This window comes from Sapajus apella, unplaced genomic scaffold (assembly GCF_009761245.1).
Source record: "Sapajus apella isolate SASKATOON/1434 unplaced genomic scaffold, GSC_monkey_1.0 scaffold133, whole genome shotgun sequence".
Classification (NCBI taxonomy): Eukaryota; Metazoa; Chordata; class Mammalia; order Primates; family Cebidae; genus Sapajus; species Sapajus apella.
The window spans coordinates 3101548-3109151 of NW_022437073.1; the positions used below are offsets into that span (position 1 = coordinate 3101548).

The 7604-nt window shown below is 34.9% G+C and overlaps 1 non-coding gene across 1 annotated transcript; it reads right to left on the minus strand.

Annotated features, from left to right (window-relative positions):
* Positions 1–1803: 1803 nt before the first annotated feature.
* On the minus strand, positions 1804–1910 carry LOC116539816. Its single transcript, XR_004264208.1, has one exon. It is a non-coding gene; the product is annotated as a U6 spliceosomal RNA (small nuclear RNA).
* Between the last annotated feature and the right edge of the window lie 5694 nt (positions 1911–7604).

Consider the following 7604-nt stretch of genomic DNA (forward strand, 5'->3'; position numbering starts at 1 on the left):
CTTACCTATTTTCACATAACTGGTTAGTAGTACATCCAGGAGTATGCATCAGGGCCAAGACCTGTAAGATCCAGCTTCTAATTAACTACATAGCAATAAAATAGGTGTTTTCTTTTCCTTTATTGTGTAACATCATGTGGTCTCCCATATTCATCTATGCCTTGGCCATATGACTTGCTTTTAACAATTGTGAGGGATGTTTTTCCTCTTCAAACACCCTCTCAGGGTGTTTTCACCCCCTGAGAACCATGTGAAAATGTTCAGGCTAGGCTTTTGAGTGCTGAGAGACAGCAAAAAGCAGAAATGAGATGTCTCAGATCTTCAGACCAACCAGCCCCAACTGTTATATCGGGGTTCAAGCCTTCAGGGGTGCCCTCAGTTCCCCTCAGAGGATGTTTCTCCAGGTTCTTGGTCTATTGCCCTCTCAAGAATGAGAGAAGAGACCACCACACAGTGTGCAGTAAAGGTCGGGCTCAAGAAGTGTTGTAGAAAGTGATTTATTTAAAGCAGAGAGAGAAAAAGGAGGAGAGAGAAAAAGCTAACTCTCACACTGAGTGAGAAGGGTTCCCAGAGGGGAAAACCAGAGAAGGAAAGCTCCTCTCACACTGAGTGACAGAATCCAGAAAGATGGAATCCAGGAGAGGAAAGCAGCTTCCACACTGAGTGGTAGGGAACTGAGAGACAGAGACAGAGTTTAGGACAGGAACAGTAGCTTCCACACTGGGTGGAAGGGGACTCCGGAGGGGAAATCCAGGAAAGAGAAAGATGGCTTCCATAAAGGGAGTGTTCCTGGAAGGGCACCCAAACGTGGAGTCTGAAGGGATGTGGAAGAAGAGGGCTTTTAACCTGGGAGTAACCCCCACCTTCTCTCAGACCTGGGGCCAATGAAAGGAGTTCCTTAGAACGTCCGCTGAGGTGACTGACTCTTAGTTTCTTCCCATGCCCACGAAATTTAAACATAAACTGTTAAATCTCCCAGATGGAGAGAGATGGGAAATGGGAATAGTGTTGGAAAGTTCTTGCCCTAGAAACTACACCCCCTCGTGGACCTGGAAAGAGAACACATTCCCTCACAACTCCACCTGTCAGCTGGCCACAGGCTGGTGAGTGAATCAAGCCAAGTTTAGCAGAAGTCTTCATTATCTGAGTCCAGCCTAAATTTCAGAACCACAGAATCATGATGTAAATAAAAGGTGATTTTAAGCTACCAAGTTTGGGGTGGTGTATTACACAGAAAAAAATGAACCAATAATATTACTTTGTAGATTTATTATTAATTAAAGGTTACATGAAAAATAAGCAGATATTAAGCCTCCTCAGTTCAAGCCTCCTTATGCATAAAGAAGATAGTGCTTACTCTTCTCTAGACAAAACAATTATTCAGTTAATAAGAAGTCTGATAGACTCTGATATCATAAAAATATTAGTGCTTTTGTCATTAACACTTGTCAGTCCTTTAGTTGTTCTATCAAGAATGATTTTTCTCTCTTAGAGGCTGTTTCTTTGTTGGTGGTATTTGGTCATAGCTAGCTTTTCAGCTTACCAGTTGATCCTGGCACATCCTATTCTTCAAAGGAAGTATTCTGTGACATAAAATATACGCTTGACAATACTCATGAACAAATAACAGCAGTAATTAAAAGGTAACTCAAATATTTAAATAAGTGTTTATATAACATTCCATTTGGATTTCTAGGAAAAAAAATTAGCACTATTTCCCTCCCTATAAATGATGTAAAATGTCTTACAACCACATTATTTTTTTTCTTTTTTTATTTTATTTATTTTTTTTAATTTTTTAATAAAAATATGGAACGCTTCACGAATTTGCGTGTTATCCTTGCACAGGGGCCATTCTAATCTTCTCTGTATCGTTCCAATTTTAGTACATGTGCTGGCAAAGCGAGCACACACCCACATGATTGAGTAAAGTAATAGGCTGGTTTTTGCCGCTACTTTCAATGGCAAACACAATTACTTTTGCACCAGCATAATAGCAGGAAACCATCACTGGTTTACACAGACATTAGATACGCTTTCACAGTGTTCTTGGTAGCAGAGGTAAAGCCATTTGATATGGAACATATGGGTGATTATTTGATTTTTCCATTTTACCAAGATGTACATGAAATGCTGAGAAAAACTTCATTGGAATTGGTATGGTGCTGATAAATGTTTATCAGTGTTTCTTAATTTCAGTATTTAAATTATGCTTAAAGTACATATGTCACAAGTGGAATATAATCCATATTTTGTATGTTGTTACAAACACATATATGTATTTGGAAAATAAATTTTGGACATGTTTATTCATTCTCCAAATTTGTTAAGCTACACATAAACATGTACAGTGTTACTTTTTTAAAGTAAACTTTTAACTCATTATACTATGGACCCAATGAAAGTACATCATTTGTGTTGGATGGTGGGGGGAGTTTGTGAAACCATGCTAAGAAGTTCTGTCAGCCATGCAGAACTTACAGGATTGGATAAGTGCTGCAGATTAATGCACCAAGGTAGACAGAAAAATAAATAGGCAGAAAATTAAAGAGGGAGTGACTTTTAACTTATAAGTAAGCAGTTGAAAACAAAGTATATACATATACCAGAGACAAACTATACAGCAGATTTCAATTATACAAGCAGTCATGAAGTAAGAAAGTACAATCACCAAAGCAAATGGCTAAACAAACTTCAGAGAAGCATAGTGGGACCAAGCAACGCTCCAATAAAGGACACTCAGGCATGGTCAGCAAATAAATATTATGACATACTAGTGGCAAGATGGTGTTGATTCAGAGGCAACTGTCTATTTCAAAACTTGCATTTTATGTTATTTTAAATTATGTACTTCCTCATGGATAGAACCTAATCTTCAAGTGGCAGCTATTATAGAAAAATTATTAGATCTGATCCTGAAAATGTGGGCTATATTTTGGCTATATGAAACAGAGTATGGAATAGAAATAGAGAAGTACAATTGTCAAGAATATTTTGGCAGCCAGTCAATACATCTTTGCAAAAAGCCCATGACGTACAGGGTCATAATCTCATTGACTGTGGCAGAGGTATATTGCAGACAATCTATAACAGGACATCAATTAAGTTACACATAGTAATAAACTTTTAAACTTTTTTTTAGCTTCCACAGTTTATGTAGTTATTTTACATACCTAGCCCATTATTTCCCCATATATAATTATACACATTTTGTTGCTCTTAATAAATTAATTTTTCTAGTTTTGTAGACCTATTCAATATTGACCACTAAACATTTTAATTGGTATTTCTTGATTCATAAATTGCATATGAACAACTATTAGCCTTATAACATTTTTCACCATTTGTGGAAACCAAGAACCTAAATGCTAATAAATTCATTCTACTTTCACAAGCTGAGAAAGGATTTTGAATGTACATTTGAGTATTTAAATTATTTTTGAAGTACATATGTCACAAGTGGTATGTAAACCATAATGGGCTAAGCATATAAAATAACTACTACATAACATTATTTTACACCTACCCTCTCTCTCAATCTCTCGATCTCTCTTTCTCTAAGAACTTGTAATTTCCTGAATGAAAGGAACATCTGACACAGAGCTCCTAAATCCACTGGAATTTCTTGGGCAATAGAAGCATCTTTTGCTCTAATGAAACAACACATGGTGGGCACCTGTATGGGGACTGGTCACCAGAAAGATCAACCAACCCGTAGTTAGAAGCTTGCCCCACTCCCCATTCTCTGAAGAGAGGAGAGGGGCTAGAAATTGACTTAATTAATTATGTTTACGTGATTAAGCCTCTATAAGAATTCCTGAACTGTAAGATTTGGAGAGCTTCCAGGCTGGCAAATGCCAGGAGATTGACGCACACCAACTCCATAAGGACAGAAGTTCCTACACTCAGGCTCCTTCCAGACCTCCTCCTATGTAACTATTTATTTGGCTGTTCAACTATAGCATTTATCATATCCTCTGTTAATATAGTTATCATTAACTAATGAGTTTCCTGAATTCTGTGAGCCATTCTACCAAATTAATAGAACCTGAGGACGGGGTCATGGGAACCCTGATTTATAGCTGGCAGTCAGAAGAATAGTCACCTGCTACTTGTGATTGGCATCTGAAGTGGTGGGCAGTCTTGTAGAACTGATCTTAACCTCTGGGATCGATCTGAATCTAACTCCAAGTAGCAATGTGAGAATTGATTTAAATTATAGGGCTCCCAGTTGGTGTCTCCTGAAGAACTGCTTAGTGTGTGGGAAAAACACCCTACCTATCTGTTATCAGAAGTGAAATGTTCTTTCTTGTATTGAACGTTGAGTGGTGTGTGAAAGTAAAAAAATACAAAATTTTTTTTTGTTGAAAAAACCTCATGCAGTTATAAAGCCAAAAGAAGACAAGGGAAATCAATTAAATTGAATTGATTCAATATTTGCTTCCCTATATTGACTATAAATTTTAAAAAAGATATTTAGTTATGTCATTAGCATAGTTCACTGGCAAACACAAAGTTAAATAAAACCATATCCAATGATAGGGAATGTAGTCAGCATACTGATTTGTTAACCAGAACACTCAACTTCAAGAATACTAATGAATCCTCACCTAGTATAAAAATTAATTTGAGGGGTGCAGTATACATCAGAGCTATTTTAATTTAGAGTCACCTAAGTTCACTCATCTGAAATTTGAATGTCCTTATTTTTTCACCACAAAACTAAAGAGTTCTAATTGTAGGTCAAGGTTGATTGGTGGAAGACACTTGGCAGCTGTTGATGTAACTATAAAATGGAATTAAGCTTAGTTTCTTCATCTCGTTAATGATGTATGTATGCGATGCCAAGTATTTGGCAATATTAGCTGATCAGTGAATCCATTGTGAATGATTAAAGGTACATTACATATGTAATTGTAACACAGGCTCAAGGCTACCATTGCATTTTTTTCTAATGAGTTATTGTGTTTAAAGGGATGATGATGTTAAGCTAAAGTTGTTTTAACTTTCAAAGAAAAGAGCTTTTAATTAATGTAATCACAGATTCTCCTTGGAAATCTTCTGTCTTTTTAAGGGGAATTAAGGAACTATGTTTTGCCCTGCAATTAAAGTTTCAATATAGTGATGACAAACGTGGTGTAAGACATTATCAGTGTGGCAATGGAAAAAGGCTTTGTTTTATTATAGCTGATTCAAAATTTGTTCACATGGGAGGAACAAAAGATGCAGTAGAAAAGCAAACTTCCTTATAAGTTATGGAAAAGTTAAAATATGACATTCAACAGAGTGATAATTTGCCTGTATTATACAAATAAACTACCTATCCATGAAGGCTTATACAAAAAAGAGAATATTTTAGCTTCTTGCATTCAGTTTAAATAGATAAATATTGCATTACTCTGTAAATTTAATTGCATTTGATATATAAAGCTGGGGTTTTGATTTTGTTTCATTTTGTTTGTTTTAGAGGCAGAGTCTTACTCTGACACCCAGGCTGGAGTGTGGTGGTGTCATCATTAGTTTACTGCAGCCTTGAACTCAAGGGATCCTTTCTACCTCAGCCTCTTGAGTAGCTGGGACTACGAGTGTGTGCCACCATGACCAGCCGACTTTTTATTTATTTTTTTGTAGAGATGAGATCTCACCTTGTTGCATAGGCTGGTCACCAACTGCAGGGGCTCAACCGATCCTCCTGCTTCAGCCTCCCAGACTTCTGGTATTACAAGCATAATCCACTGTGCCTGGCCTGTAAAACTGTTTTAGGGAAATACTTAAGCCTTTTAAAATTTCCTATATCATCAGTAAACCTGGTCATAGATATCTGTCAAGGTCTGACTTGAACTTAGTCTAGTCTGCTAATGTCAAACTTGTGAGAAACTTTTTATCTTTGGAATTATCTTTCGTTAATCCTTTGCTGTAGAAAAGCTATCTGAAGAAATAAAATAAACTTTGTCTGTCTTGTCTGAACAAGTGATTATTAATTAAGCAAAATGATATTTAAAGCTGCTTCATAAATGATATATCAAAGCCCTTGTATAGAAGATAGATTATATTTTCACAATGACCTTTCATCGCATTTTGATGCTATTTTTGTCAAAAAAGGACACACCAGGAGAACATTCTATCTTTGTTACTGTTTCCATGATCATCATCATGACAATCATCTAAAGCATTTTTCATCATCATAGTCTAAAAGCATTTATATTCATTACTTGTCAGCATATACTGTTTAACCATTGTTATAAAAATATAATGAAGTTATTACTTTCATTATCATCCATTCTAAGACTTGAAATTCATATTTGGCTTCAGAGTGTAGTAAGTTCAGATGATAATCTCAAAAAAAAGCTGGAGAAAAAAATATTAATTATTAACATACACAAAATTTTTTTCACTAAGGCAATTTACCTTTTCATATAGGTACGAATAAAGTCAGTACTTCTATATTTTAATAATAACAATTGTAGGAAACAACGTATTTTATCAAACTTTTAACATTTCTGAAAGTATGATTCATATAATTGATAATTATTTATATCTAGCCTAACTTGATCCTGCAAATATATGTAGAAAAAGTCACTGGTGATTCTATTTTTATAATTGTTTTATATTTTATAATATATGTAATATATTTTGTATAATATACATATAAGGCATTTTACAAATATATGTATATATATATGTGTGTGTATATATATATATACACATATTGTATACACATATTGTATATATATACACATATTGAACCACTTCACTCCAGCCTAGGCGTCAGAGGAGACTGTTTGAAATATATACATACACACACACACATAATATATATATACACATACATGTATACATATATATACACACACATATATATTTCATATATATACATACATATATGTATATATATACAGTATGTATATATATACACACACATATATACACATATATATGTGTGTGTATATATGTATAAATATATATCTATGTGTGTGTATATATATATATATGTGTGTGTATGTGTGTGTGTATATATATATATATATACACATTTCAAACAGTCTCCTCTGACACCTAGGCTTGAGTGAAGTGGCTCAATCAAAGCTCACTGCAGCCTCAGCCTCCCAGGCTCAAGCAATCCTCCTTTCTCAGCCTCTCAAGTACTTGGTACCACAGACATGTGCCACCAACCCTGGCTAAATTCTTATTTTTGTAGAGACAGGAGTCTCACTATGTTGCTCAGAATGATTTATTATAGTTTAATTGAAAATTCCAATAAAGTGATAAAATTCAGGACTTCTGTAACTGAGAAAGCAAATATATTTGGTTTGATATGGTAATTATAGGTGTATTACTCATATACCTGACTGATATAAGCCAGCCAGGTAAATATGGGGTATATAGGATTATAAAATTCTTTTTATTTTTCTGTAAAGGCAACAATACCAAAGGATAGCAAACATTATTCACTCTATGTATTAACTGGAGCCCATAGTGGACTTAGAAAACCATGAATTCCCAGGGATGCAAAAAAGCAGAATGATCATTCCCTATCATATTGAACTCTCTTCCTGGGAAATATTTGCATGATTTAAGTGATTTTTTTTTATCTTTCCTATATG